The sequence below is a fragment of the Lathamus discolor genome, chromosome 5, assembly GCF_037157495.1.
Source record: "Lathamus discolor isolate bLatDis1 chromosome 5, bLatDis1.hap1, whole genome shotgun sequence".
NCBI classification, from domain to species: domain Eukaryota; kingdom Metazoa; phylum Chordata; class Aves; order Psittaciformes; family Psittacidae; genus Lathamus; species Lathamus discolor.
The window spans coordinates 67,354,739-67,370,189 of NC_088888.1; positions in this window are offsets into that span (position 1 = coordinate 67,354,739).

Consider the following 15,451-nt stretch of genomic DNA (forward strand, 5'->3'; position numbering starts at 1 on the left):
AAAAAATTGCGTGATAAATTCTTACAATGCCTTTAATCAGAATAAATAAAATAACCTATGCTCCTAGAAATGAGAAATAAAAGGAAAATATCACTATAATAAATAAATAATATATGAAAAAAAAACCCAGAAAAAAGAAACCAATGAAAGGAAAATATAATTATGAGAAAAGAAACAAAAAATGTATTTTCTTCATGCTAATATTGCATAGTGCAACAAAGTAAAAATAAAACATTTAATGGGACAAAAAGGTTATTTGGAAAAAAAAAAAAACAACCAAACCCACAACCAAACCCAAAACAAACCCACAACACAGTTTAGAACTTTTTCAGCATATTTTGTTTTCTTGTGAAAATATTCTCTACTATAACTGACTGTTCATTTAATTGAACTGAATCTAGTTAAAACCTAAATTTTCTCCGCATATTCAGGATTGTATTAATTATTGATTTGTTTGGTAACTAGAAGAGCGAAAATTAAAAAGAAATACTGATTGGATTTTATTTGTCCATTGTTTAACTCTTTTTTGCTTCTCCTCAATTTTTTATCTTTTTTTGCACAATGATTGATTGAATATTAATTGAAACCCCAGACAGTTTTTAACAACTTTAGAAAAGGATGATTGTTGCAAAGAGTTACAATATCTTTATAGGATTAATAGTAAAATATTAAGTCTTTTTCATTTTCTTTCTTCTTTTTTTTCCCTGAAACTATTAATCTAACCTATTCAGCACATAGTGCATCAATACTGATATGTCTCATTCTTTCCACAATTTATAACCTAGATTAAATAGTCATGTTAAGTTAGTTAACAATGCCACCACTCCTGAATCCCCCATAAAGTCATAATACAAAACCACTTGGTTTTGTGATGCAACAAAGAGTAAAAACAGTTTCTTCAAGGAATTCTTTATGTGTTTTCACCAAGAAAACCTGTCATAACTTCTTCAGCTACAACAAATGAATACTAATTTCATTGTCAGCAGGAATTCAGACTTTTATTATTTAGATAAATGCACCTTTGAGTTATGTCTATAACTTGGTGATGTCAGGAATCAAAAATGATGAAACGCTGGATGCTTTTCAGACATGTAAAAGCAATATCATATAGCTGGCACAAAGCACTTCTACCTGTGGGGTCCACTAATGGCTTCTAGATGAAATGTGAGCAAATTGGCTGTGAAGACTCTGGGTTAAAAGTCTAGAAATTCATAAACTTGCAAATCAGGACAGCTCTAGTATGTGCATTAATGGAAAAATCAACAGTCTGTTCTGATTGTCACCTCCATTCTAATCCTCTCTCTCCTTTCTTTATTTTAATCACTCTGTGTATAAAAATACATCTCTTGATCATCCAAGAAATATTTTTGCCCTCTGATTTCACTTCTGCCCTCTCTCTTACATATGACTTGACTGTTTGCTTGGCTAACCCTGTATAGGTCAGTTGCATTAGAGTTTTTTGTTTCCTGCTCAGTACACCTAAACACAGCTTCCTTTCATTTTATTTTCTGCACTGAGTGTTCAGTTTCTCTTCTGTGACAGATATTTTTTCTTTGACTTCCCTGGTGAAAAGAAAATTTCACATTAAAAAAAAAAAAAAGTCAATTCTAATCCATCTGGAGGCATTATTTGATTAGTCATCTTGCTTTTATTCTGTAGTCTGTAGCCTTTTTTGGCACATCGTGCCATATCACCCACATATAAAACACTGTTGAAACAGAGCTGCAATAAAGAGTTGTCAAATGCCTTTCTCATACATTGTGGGTATTGAATAGCAGGGACTACCTAGTCGTCAACTTAAGATATAGGAATGATTCATAGAAATTACTTGACTAAACTTTAAATCTGAGGCTTGAAGATATGTTTAGGGATTTTGGGGGTGGGAGTGGGTGTGGGCTTTTCTGCTTGGTTTGGTTTAATTTGATTTGTTTTTAACGTAAAGTTAAAGAATTATTAAAAAATTAATAATAAAACCTCTCATTATTGTGAAGGTTAACTTACACCAAAAAATTATGATCTCTGCCTTCAGCAGCAGGAATCAACCAGGATGAAGAATGGGGAGAAACACAGAGCACCTGGTGCAATCTCTCTCAGTTGCCAATAAAACCTCTAAGAGAGACAATTTATCTGCTTTAGAGATTCTACTTAATCTCATCCTCAAGGCATGCCTTTAAAAAAATTCTGTTGTAATAAGTTAGCTTGTGCTGTGCGTATATGATCAGTGATTTTAAATACTTATTTTACTGCCCATTAAAATAGGAAAAAAAAAAACCCAAGAAAAATATGGCTTTAAATATAAGAAAAAGGTTTAGCAAAAAAGACAAGGTCCAAGGCTGGTGATAACAACTTCTTTATCCAAGGCATGGTCGTCTACTCCACCTGCTATATTACGAAACGTCAGTGCTTATGAACTGCAACCTTTTGTGCGTAACATTAATGACAGGATGGAGAGCTTTTTCCTCAGCGTAGGGTGGAAAAAACCCAAAGCATCCACTGCCGCATTTGCTAATTATTATTGTTGTCATTTTATATACCTAAAGTAACAGAAACTGAAGATTTCTATCCACGAATCCTTGATAAAAATGTGTGTGTTTCATTCTACCTCGCACTTTTTAAGCACATAAAATTAATGGCAGAATTCAGCATTTCAAAGGCCAAAGAAACTTGTCATGGTCATTATGCCAATGAGCTAGGAGCAAAGCATGTGAAGGCAAAATATGTGATCTCTTCTCCCTCTGAATTTTTGCAGCATTTTACCTTTCAAAAACTACTTATCGTCTTTCCTCAGAATTCAAACTGATGATATAGACAGGTAGATATCTTACATGAATACACTTCTAAGTCAGTTTGCGCTCTTGATTTCTTTTATGTTAAAAGCTGTTTGGAAGGGCAGAATCTAGTTATTTGATCAGAAATAAATAAATGTTATTTGAAGGCCTTTAAAAACATTGCTTTAGCTAAGAGTTGCACCTTTCCAGAAAAAAAAAATAATCTAAGTGTTCCTGATAAGTGATGTTTATAATGCAATGTGAATGTAAGCATGTGTCTTAAATGTAATTGTCTTAACTATTTAAGATCCCACTTGAATTATTCAAAAATTAATTTCTTGCTGTTAATGTGAAGTGTTTTTTTTTTTGTTTTTTGTTGTTTTTTTTTTTTTTTGTTTTTTTTTTTTTTTTACCTCACGTAGAGCACAGATCTACAAGAATGAGACTTGTAATCAATAAGTCTCAACTTTCTTTCCTGAGATGATATATCTGTCCTCGTTGTTTGTTTTCACTTGACTCTGGGTGCAGACCAAGAGCCACCACCTTTTGGCAAAGAAGTAGTTGATACCATATGATGGATGAGATTACTGGAATAGTCCAATTATGTGCAGGCTGCTATAGTTATTACTAAGGATTTGAAAAAGGGAGAATTTTTTCCTTGTTGCTAGAGAATAAAAGCTGCTAGATTGTTAGGGTTCTGCTTGGACAAATTAAGCAGATTTTAAAGATATTTCAGCATTTACTTCACCCTGTTATTGACAGTAACTTCAGTTTGGGTTTCTGCTACAGGATATACTCACACTAGTGGCACATTAACAAATAAGCATTTACTCCTAACATTAATTACACATACAAAGAAATAAGAGATAAAAGAAAATATCCATATAGAAAGTAACTGAAACTGAAAAGCTGAAAACATAATATTTTAAATAAATGCCTTATAATTTTGTTAATTATGAAGTCTCCCTGTGAATGAGTGGGGAGAAAAATGGGGGAGTGGAGGGGAGAAATCTGGGCACCACTAAGAATTCTGGGTTCTCTTCACAGAGCCAGGCTCTGCATCTTTCTGAATTATAAATTTCTTTAGCTTTGGAACAGGTCTGAATCAGAGTATCACAAGAGACTTTTAAATCATTTAAAGTGATATGGGACAGAACTTCACTTTTTGTGTTTGTGCGTCTGATCGTTTGTTGGGGTGTGGGAGTTTGTGTGCTCTGACTCTGATAAGACTGGCTAAAATTGGTTAAATAATCAGTAATACAAAACTAATAAAGAAATTAAAACCAAAGTGATACATGGGCACTTTTAGAACCAAACTCTGTATCTGTGACCTCTTCATTGTTTAGTTGAACACATACAAAAATCTCACTTTCCTTAACTTATGAGGATACAATATTATTCTTTACTGGATATTGACCGGGAATTAAAAAGAAAGGAAAGAAATTGTAGTTACTTATGCAAAAAGGCGAGGCGTAACTTTCAGATGTATTGTAGGGAACAAATACTTTTTTATATTTTCTTAGCATTAAGGGCTTACTATAACACGATTAATGACAAAAAATCATTTAGATGAAATGTTTTTCATTGTACTTCCATGCTTCTTTTTGCTTCTGCTATACAAGGAAAGAATTACTTTTTAACCATAGAGAAATAATCCATATCTAATTCATTCTTGCAGTGATAATTGATGATTTTGCCATTATTTTTACTCAAGCATTGAGATAATTAAAGTTGGACCAAAATTTGATTTAACATAACAAATAAAGTGCTGATACTTTGTCCTGGGTTCAGCAGTAGCAGCCATTTTTCTCCTTCTTAGTAGCTGGTGCAGTGCTGAGATTTTGACTTTCAGCCTGGGAACAGTGCTGATAACACCGATGTTTTTACTTGCTGCTCAGCATTGTTTAGTCTGACCAAGGACTTTCTGAGTCTCATGCTCTGCTGGGAAGAAGGGGAAGAAGGGAGGAAGCAGACACAGGACGCCTGACACCAAAGTAGCCAAACGGGTATTCCATACAACAGCACGTCATGTCTAGGATGTAGAAATGGTGGGAGTTACCCACAATGGCTAGATCACTGCTCGGGTCAGGCTGGGTGTCGTGGTTTAAACCCAACCACAAACCTCATTCACTCACTCCCCCACCTTCTTGCCCTCCCCCTGCTCCTGGAGGGACGGAGAGGAGAATCGAAAAGAATGCAACTCCCACGGGTTGAGATAAGAACAGCCCAGTAACTAAGGTATAACACAAATCACTACTGCTACCACCAATAATAATAATGATAAATGAAATAACAAGGGAAGAGAATACAACACTTCAGCACCAGCCAACAGATAACTCGCCCCGCTCCCCCCAGCCAAGCACCGACCGATACCTCGTCCAACCCTGCAGTCCCTAGCCCTTCCAGGTAACTCCCCGTTTCATCCTGGGCACGACTTGCTGTGGTATGGAATACCTCTTTGGCTAGTTTGGGTCAGGTGTCCTGTCTCTGCTTCCTCCCAGCTTCCCCTCCTCCCTAGCAGAGCATGAGGCTCAGAAAGTCCTTGGCCAGACCAAACATCTGAGAAGAGATTGTGGTGTACTGACATCTTTAAAACATATAAAATAAGATGAAACTTTTTAATAGATAAAATATTTTAAAACATATATGTTAATGATATAGTGAGAGAGTGCTATACAACAGAAACATTAAATTTCCCAGGTGAGATGAGCTTTCTGGGGTCTGGAAATGCTCTGTAGTAGTGATTCTTGTGAATTTCACCAAGGGAATATACCACTAAAGCAGAGGCTCTCAAAATCTGCATTTGCTACTGCCTTACAGTCTCAGAGTTCCCTGTTTCTAAGTGCTGGCAATGCATTCTGCAGATTTAAAAAGATTTGCTTTTTAATTATGAATTTACTTCTCATTCTGCTTTTTTTTTTTTTTTTTTTTTTTTTAATACTAGGTTAGAGTCAAATGTGAGATTTGGTCTTAGCCTGGTTCTATACACATCTTCTGAAATTGGCCTCAACATTTGCTATATGTAGAGATACTACTTTTCTTGAGGTTTCATTAATATGCTGTAGTGGTGCAATTTTCTCCAGCCCCTGGCACCTCAAGCCCCCTCAATCCTCTGTGTGACTCTACAAATTCCCATCAGTTCTTGGCCTTCGTGTAATGAAACATTCATTGACCTTAACAGGTGACCTTACCACCCTTTGGTGGTGAAACATCCCTTGACCTTACCAGGGACTCTTGCACGGCTAAGGACGAAAGCACTGATCAAGGATTTCTAATAATTACCAAGTAATGTTGTGGATGGAAATTTTCTGATGACTAAAGAAAATAATCTTGAGACTCTATAAATAGTGGTCCTAAAGTGAAACACTTTGAACTTTCCTGGACCACAGTGGGCTATGACTAGCATCGCTCTCTGTGTGGGATGTCTCTCAGAGATCATAAACTCTTTAAGTCTGCGGTAATTGGAGGACCACTGCCAAAAGCTGACAAGCGGACTGATGATGAAGTCCCCCGACTCCTCAAGATTCAACCCACTGAAAAATGGTGAGACATTTAACATTTATATTTCACTGAACTTGAGGGAACTTTTAACAGGTATATCTTTGTATTTCTATGTATTTATGTGTGTAGGTATGTATGTATAAACTGCTATGACAAGTATAGTAGATCATATGGACTTACTTTATAAATGTTAAGATCCAAAACTGCAGACTGTCACCGGGTAAAATCTGTGTAAAAATCCCACTGGTAGTAAATTGGTACACTTCTACTCCCTTAGATATATACTGCTGACCAAGTCTGATCTGAGACTAGACCTAGCTGCACCTAGGTTCCACAAGGAGCTTAGAAACCAAGAGAGTGTATTCTGAATCTCATGACTCAACAGAAGGATTTTCTTATTTCCTGAATTTCTTCTATTAGACACAAGACACTGTCCAAGTCTGAGACTAAGATTGTATTCAGCTCTGCCTAGGGTCTGTCAAGAATTTAGAAAGGAAGAGGGTCTGTTCTGAACTTTGTGACTCAGTGGAAGGATCTCCTTTATGCTTTGTGCTGAATCAATAATTTGATCTGAATAAATAATTTTTTAACTTGATTTTACCTCAATTTTCTTTTGTATGCTTTATCCATGCAGTAAATTTAGATTGGTCATTAGGAAAAACAGGCTTCCCAGGAAACTGGTGGAATTACTGTCCCTGGAAGAGTTAGTGACATGGCTTAGTGGAGGACTTGGCAGTCCTGGGATGATGGTTGGACTTGATGATGTATCTTAAAGATCTTTCCTAACCTAGCTGATTCTACAGTTCTATGATTTTATGAAATAATAGAGTGAACCTTTCCAACAAATCCTGTTAAGTCACACTTTTATAAATCTGTATTAAAACTATGCTTACTAATACCTTTAATAGCCATTCTTTGAGCGACCTTAAGCCACTCATATTTGTGACACATGTTGAAACCACTGTTCCCTACAAACAGGGGTATGAATCTGCGATGCTTAGGTGACAAAGAATATCACATAGTAATTTGAACAGGGCCCTGTTGCCCCAGCCATGAGGTTGGGTCTTCAGAAGTTATTTCTCAGGACTGCAAGTTTTCCCACTAGATCCCTGCAGTACAAGCACTGGTGAACTGATCATAGAGGCTGACACGCTTTCAGGCTTTAAGCATCAAGGGCAAAAACTTCCCACATGGTTGTTTCATCCAGACAAGCAAAACCTGAAAAAGCTAATGTTATCAGCAGTCTAGTAGCCCACCCTTTGGTTCCTCCCAGGCCAAAGCAATGGCCTACTTACAAAGCAGACCAACTTTGGAAGTTCTTAGTCACTACTTTTAGAATAAACCCATCAGATTGATCTAAGGTGGTAAACTGGTGTTTCAGCAGTTCTCAGCTCAGTTTTGCTACGTAAACTATGGATGTCAGAGTGCTACTATGGAGATTTCCATAGAGAAATTTCTGGCATAGAAATTTCTGGCAAAGGAATTTCAGGCTCAAAGGTATGGGTTCCATAACTCCACATCTAAATAACCCTTAAGGTGGGTCTAGCAACATTTTATATAACTGAGAATAACAGTTTAGTGAGAACAGAGTGCAGATTCTTCTTCATCCACATTTACGGAATATCAGTTTAAACCTAACACATCTGTTATTCAGGTGATATAAATCGACATAAGTGCCCTGAAATTATTTTGTGTTAGTTAGAAACTAGATTACTGTCCTTAAACTATTTCCTTTTTTTTTTTTTTTTTCTTAAATCTATTGATATGTTTACTCCTTAAAAGGACTTCATAGAAAAAGAAAATAATTTTTGCATCCTTTTTTTATAACATATGTATTTATTGTAAAAATAATTAGTCCATACGTTTCCTTGCAGATCGTCTTCTACTCTGTCTCATGTGAAATGAAGTATCTTTTGCTATACACTGTGTTAACATGCTTGGTATTTGAAGAAAGGTTCCTCTATATCTTCTGGAATACAACATTCTTGTATTGCTGTAACATTTTCGTTGTAAAGAGCTTAAGCTTGCATCTTTAAGTGTTTCGCCTAGATTTATTTAAACCTAAAGAACATGTTGTTCTTTCCCGTATCGATTTTGGCAACTTCAATTAAACATGCCCTCTTCATGTAGGAATCCCCTCAAGGAAATTCTGTCAAGTAGTAAATTGTTCCTTTCCAGCTGTCACTAATGAGAATATTAGCTTCTCTTTCCCATGTGTTATATATTTTAAAGGTTTTTTTCATTTTGAATATGACTAAACTACCAAGATTTACAACCTTTAGCTCTGAAATATCCTTACTGTCAAATGCATTACATTTGTGTTTTATTCTTTTTAAAGCAATGTACAACAACAACTATCCTAATAACTGTTTTGGAAGAATGGGTAGAAAAAGTCACATCATCTCTGCATTCATCACCACTATTTCAATGAAAACATCGGATGATAATTTGTCTACAAAGGTGTGTTGTGAATACAGATTTAGTTAGTAGCACATGAAATTATTAAAACACCTATTGCAAGAACAATTTGCTGAAATCAGCATTATTTCTATCAAATTCATTCTGAAATTTATGAGCTGGCTGAAGGCAGTTCCAAGTCCACAAAATAATGGGGATTTCAGTGCTCCAAGGTGTTTAGGTGTAAGTTACTTCAACTGCATTTGCACTTATTTTAAGTGATCTACCTGCCAGATCCACTGCCTACATGGAGGCGTCACAATTAGCCTACATAAACATCCTACTGATGGAAAAAAAAGAGTCTGTAGGTGGACTTAGAGGGTGTTTAGTCACTGGGTGCTACAGCTGCTTTGGCAGCTGGGGTTCTTTGTGCTCTGGAAGGATACTTCTTACTGTTCACAGGCCTGCCCTTTCATGGTTTTTTGTCAAATGTATGCTACAGGTGGCCTTGTGAATTTATTTCAAAGAACAATGTTGTTGATGTCAGAGACATCAGAGACATTGTTCTTTTCCCATCTTTTATCCCATCTGCCTGTATGACAGAGTACAAGGTCTTACCGTGTTTTGAAAACTGACTGGGATTTTTCTGATCTTTTTTTGAACTCTTAAACTGAAATACCCACCTTTGCTTTACTACATACCAATTATCTCATATCGATTAACCGCAAGTACTGATTAAGTCACAGCCTGATGTTTCCTTGAAATACATGCATTGATAAGAGATTTTCAATTTAATATAGCTATGGCTTAGATTAAGTAGAGTTTCTGGCTTCATTAGGATAACTCAATGATGAATAATAAGAACCACTTGGATGCTCTTTTTGTTTCAGATACTCTCATCACATAATCTTTTCTTTTTTTGAATTTTTCCTATTGCATGATTTTATACAACTGGTGTTTAAAAAGGTTTTTTGAGATATCAACTTCTTTTGCTTTTTAGTAAGTCTATGAAGTGCCTATGAATACTTTTTTCACATAATCGTTGAGATCAGAGCTGAACCATTGTAGCTGTAAGCAAGAGTTCTTATACAAATAAAACTGGAGTGACATACAAACCTATGTTTAAATCTAAAAATCCACAGCTTTTTGTTTGATTAGGTGGAAGCCAGATGCCTTGAAATATTTAGATGAGGAGAATATATTACTCGAATGACAAGTTAAACACTAGTAGTTTGTTTATTAATGTGACAAAAGCAACTAGAGTTTCAACTTAAATGTTTAATGTTTCAGGTTTCCTCAAAACTGCACTTGCTTGGTAATTAGAGGTTACACTTTCAAAGCAAGTTTAATTTCCACAAACTTTATAAATGCCAGAAAAAGCAAGGAGTGGAGGTCATACACGTCCCACTTTTCATAAGAGGCAGATTTCAGAATACAATGAAGTAGATGAGGATTTCTCTCACACTCATTTCTCTCTTTCTGTCTGTCAGTGTGCTATACACAGTAATGCTTTAATCCATCACTCCATCACTCCATCACCTTCACTAAAACTGTAAGTCAATGCTGAGCTGTCCACCCACTGTTTTCCTGCAGTGCTATCCTTAAGTGTGCAGTGAAACAGCTATTAAACAGATTGGATTGGCTCAGGATCCCTGTGAAGAAAGACTAAGAGCAAGGTTCCACAGGAACAGAAGCAGATCATTGATAACTGTGAAAAGCTGGACATAATCAGAATTATCAGAATTTATAAAAGCTTCTCAGCAGGACCGTGGTATGCAAAACTTAACCCCCCCCCCCCCCCCCAAACCCCACAAACTCCCCTCCCCCCAAAAAACCCAACCCAAACCTGATATCTGCTCTCTTTCAGGAAAAGCCGATGAGATAAAGAAACTAGAAAAAAAGTTTTAAGGTGTTCTTGAACTGCTCAGATTGCAACAATAAAGAGAGAGGAAGAGTATGCCCAATTTCAAAAACTTATTTATTTTGTTAATCACCTAGAATGGAACAATGAAGTGACGAAATGGTCTGTGAGTGGTGGTCTGTGAGGATTTTAGAGAAAGGATAGGGGTAGCTAACAGCTGTAGCAAAAAAGGGAATTTTTTTTGTGCAACATTACATGATTTTCTGAGTTCAGAGTTTTCTGTTGATGAACTATGCCCTTTAGAAAAGACTGAAAACTGGTATATGGTTTTCTGTGGGATGTCTATGTCTTTGATGTTTTAAAATATGATATAACCTGAAAGTAAATTCTAAATTTTGCTTTCTGAAGAATATGAATATCAAAAAGCAGATGGGACACCAAATACAGTATTGACACAATTTTTTGTTTTTTATTTTTTTTAGCAAATTTGATACTGCCAGAAATTTTCTCACAATGATATCTATTAAAACTTGAAAGTAATTTAAAAAAAAATTCCTGTTTTCAGAAAAGCTGAAGCTGAAGCTAAAGCCACGTACATTTTTTTCCAGCCATCTGCTAATTTCATGTATTTTCACATTAGTTCTATGGACTTGCAAACTCTTGAACCTGCAAACGTAAAAAATGCATTTATGAAATTGCTTGGATAAGTATCATACAGAAGTATGATAAATGAATCATAGATTGCCACAAATACCTGTAATCAATCTGCTGAATAAGTTGTCTCTCTTATTCTTGGAATTTCAGAGGAAATATTAAAGAGAAACTTCCGTTTAAACAGATAAATACATGTATATATCTCAGGGTTTATATATATATATATATATGTATGCTATATATATATGTATGCTATTTATGCTCCTAATTAGATTATGGAAGCATAAATGTGCTTTTTACACATATGGTCATATACAAACACATATGTAAAAAAGTATAAATAAATTGAGTAGACAAGATTTCTGGTGTAAAACTTTTTAGATCTCTACATCAGGAAGCAAGTTAACCCAAGTACATAAACACAGAAACACTGAGGAATTCTAGGTAATATTTCAGGTATTCTAAAAGTTCATTTTCATGCTTCTCCCTAATTTTTATTCTTACATCCCCATTAAAATGTAGAATTTAATTTCTAATACATGTTTAATTTCTATTTCATTTCTTAAGGTATGATATTTGCACATATGTTAGGTTCATCTACTTAGAGAAGAGGCTATTTATCAAGGAATTTAGGAAAGCAGTAACCCAGTTTGGAGCCTGTCTATTGTGGGTCAATAGGCATTAATAATTATCATAGAATTATCATAGAATTATAATAGAATGGTCAGAGTTGGAAAGGACCTTAAAATCGTCTAGTTCCAGCCGGCCTGACATGGGCAGGGATGCCCCACCCTAGACCACCAAGAAGAAGAAGGAGGTGTGTAGTACTGTGGGTTATTTCCTGGACTATGACACCTATCGATGACAAGCACACTACTGACTTCCAGCACTTGCTTGGCTGTGTGCTTCCTGGCCAGGAATGCATGTAAAGTATGCCAAATCTTCTAGGCTAGCACCCCTGCATTCAAATTAAATCCTCCATCAGAAATGTATGAGTAGCTCGAATATGCATAAAACCTCTCAGTTTAATTGGCAAGAAGTGAGGTCATACACGATCAGAAAGTTTACCCATCACTGATTCTGATTAGCCACAAGTCTTCGCTGGAACCTCTGAGTGCCTTAGGTACAGAAATAAGGCCCTACTGTGCAGCACATGTTTAATTCTGGTCACACAGTAAAAATTGACTACTTGCTATTGTTTTAAATTTAAATTTAATAAGCAATCATCCAGTCAGCTCTGTCACTCTTCTATGAAAGATCAAGAGCTTAACAAGAAGCAGTACTAACGAAAGATTAAAAAAGACTCAAGCAGTTGAAAGAATTTAAAAGACTAAAAGCTAAACAAAACCAGATAGCCAGATAAAAAGATAACTGGTAGAGAGACATCTGAACTATGACAACAAAGATCTAGGTGGTGGCATAGACAGGAATTACATGAAAATTAGGGTGATTGAGCCTTAGAAGAGCAAACCACAGGGATAGGGGAAGAAGAACAAAGAAAATATCAACAAAGAGGAAAAAGGAAGGTTCAAAGGAAATAAAATTAGATATACAAGACATAAAACAGAGAAGCTACAGGTCAAGCCTGATATTGTAGTATACAGGCAAGTCATCAAACAAACACCTTCTCAAATTTTGAAATGAGACTGGAGAAAAAAATCTGAAAAATTTGCCTTCCTGGAAGCTTTAGAATCAGTATTCCCATAATAGAAATTCTGTAAGGTTGAAACCCTGTGTGCTTCCACAGTCAGCTGCACACAATTTTATAATACAAAAATATGTATCAATTTAAGGCATACTAAACTAAAGAATCAAGAAGCAACTCCACTTGTTACAGAAAGATCTACAGTAACAGAAGGCCTAGAAAAGACATGGTCACAAAAGCTTTTTAAGTTTTTGCATATCAGACATGGGGAGTTCTGCAGAGCATAAATGTATTCCAAACTGCATTCATATTAAAGGCAAAATGATAGCAATGTCAGTGTATGTAAAGAAGTAAATTAATGTTAATGTATAGCACTAGGGAAAAGTTCCATTCTTTTCCTGCTCTATTGAAAAAAATTGAGAATATGCAAAGGGAAAATAACTTCTTAACTAGATTATACTAGATTTCCCATAGGAGGGGAAAGAATGTTTTGCAAAAGAAAAATAAGAATAGCTCATATATATCAATGAAGTTCTACTTTTATGAAGAATATAAAAACAGTTTTTCCATATATATACTAATGACAGCAGGATGGGGCGGCAGTGCTGATGTTTTATAAAGTTTGGCAGTTTTATATACAGTAGTGATTACATAATGAAAACACTTATTTCCTGAGCATTTGGATACGTTTTGTAATTAATATTTATAGTATAAAGTAAAAAATGAACAAACAAAAAAACACAACAGGAAAAACTTCTCCAGGGTTTCCCCCCATATTTTTGTGCTTTATCAGGTATTTATTGTTAGTATTAGTTATCAGGAAACATCTTTCCCTCATCAACCCTATTATGAGAATTACAAAATCATGTTGCTTACACAGTTTGGTAGAGAAACACCCTGCTATTCTTTAGGCGTCCATGAAAACAATTTTGGATTACCAGTTACTCCTAAGATTGTCTAGAGTTAATCAGAAAGTAAATTTTCCAAAGAATAGCACAGCTTTTTATTTCAGCTGTCACTCTGAACTACTTACTCTTAAAATCAGAGAAAGTCTAGTTAAAGAATACATTTATGAGAATCCAGTCATAGCAATACAACTAAAGTAGATAAATACACTGTACAGAAACAGAGAAAACAAGAAAAAAAATCCTTTTTTTTTCCTACCTATGCTTTAAATAAGATACATAAGAGTACCCATCACAGAATCAGCCCTAAGGCTAGAAAGTGATTTAGAAAGTCTTCAAGTTCATCTCCCAGCGCAAGGTCACACCCTGTAGTCTACCCCTCTGTACCCTTTCAGACTCCTGTTTGTCCAGCTTGTGAGTAAGGTTTTCCAAAGCAGGTGTGACAGACACCCCAGCTATGCATTCCGTTCTGGTGAGCTCCGCACTATCTTGTATTTTAGCCAAAGATTATATTTCCCATTCACTGGATGACATTTTTTCCTCTCCTGCTGCTGGATTTTACTGATTATCAGACCTGTCTATGTAATACTATCTGTGGGATGACATTTTGTTGGATGTTCTAAGAAATGCATTGGAGAGCTAAAAAACCTTTAAAAGGGTCCTAGTTCTCCACTTCATGAATATACTATTATCTTGAGGGATTCATTCATTTTGAAAATACCCTTAGCCTATATCATGTTATGATAAATGCAACTATACATTTCTGTTTGCATTCATTGTAATGACAACAAAGAGTGTTAGAAAACACACAGGTGAGGAAAGAACAATAACAGAAAAAAAAATTCACATCTGCTTAATCCAAGATGGCATTTGGAAAGTGTTTTGACTCTGTTTCCAATTTGTTTACTTATTGTTTTGCAGCAGGAGATGCTCGTCCATGCTGATGCCAGCAAGAAAGACACTCTGCATAAATAGCATAAAATGCTATTTATTAGAGCTAACACTATACAGAGAAAATACTATAGATAATCTTACATCCCTCTAGATGTTGGGAACCCTAATGACAGTAGCACTGCGTGGGCCTCTTACCCCATGCAGCATGCAGGGTAGACTTCATTCAAAGATGAGATTCTCCAATTTCAGTCATTCGAGATGTTGGAGGATTTTCGTGTAAGGAAATAACTCTACCCATCATTTTAATAGTTAAACAGAAATAATGTTTGCATAAGAATTTCTTGCTGCACTTTTAATTACAAGAAAGGCCATGCAGGTGGCATAACCAATGGTACCAAGTGGGAGCTGCCTTCAGGCTCCTCTGCTACAGTGAGCTTACTAAGCTTATCCTGTGACCAAGGGACTTGTGCAGGACAATGCAGCTTGAAGGCCATGTTGAACATGCAGAACAGCTCAGATCTGGGCATACTCTAGTCAGCAGTTACATGGATCTTCAACTCCTTTGTGCACAAAGTTTTCCCAGTCAGTGATCCCTACACTTGCCTTAGAATCTTTTCTGATACACTTCACATACAGGATTTTCTGATACACTTCACATACAGTTTCCTTTCTAATCTACATGTCAACCTGCTTCTAAAAGAAAGGATTGCAGGTTGATGAAACCCGCTAACTTTTATAACTAGTCTCATCTTTTTAGTCCCAGGGATCAGCACAGGTCTACTCCTTTTTCTGAAAATCACAGTTTCAAGTTTTCTTAATTTCTAGA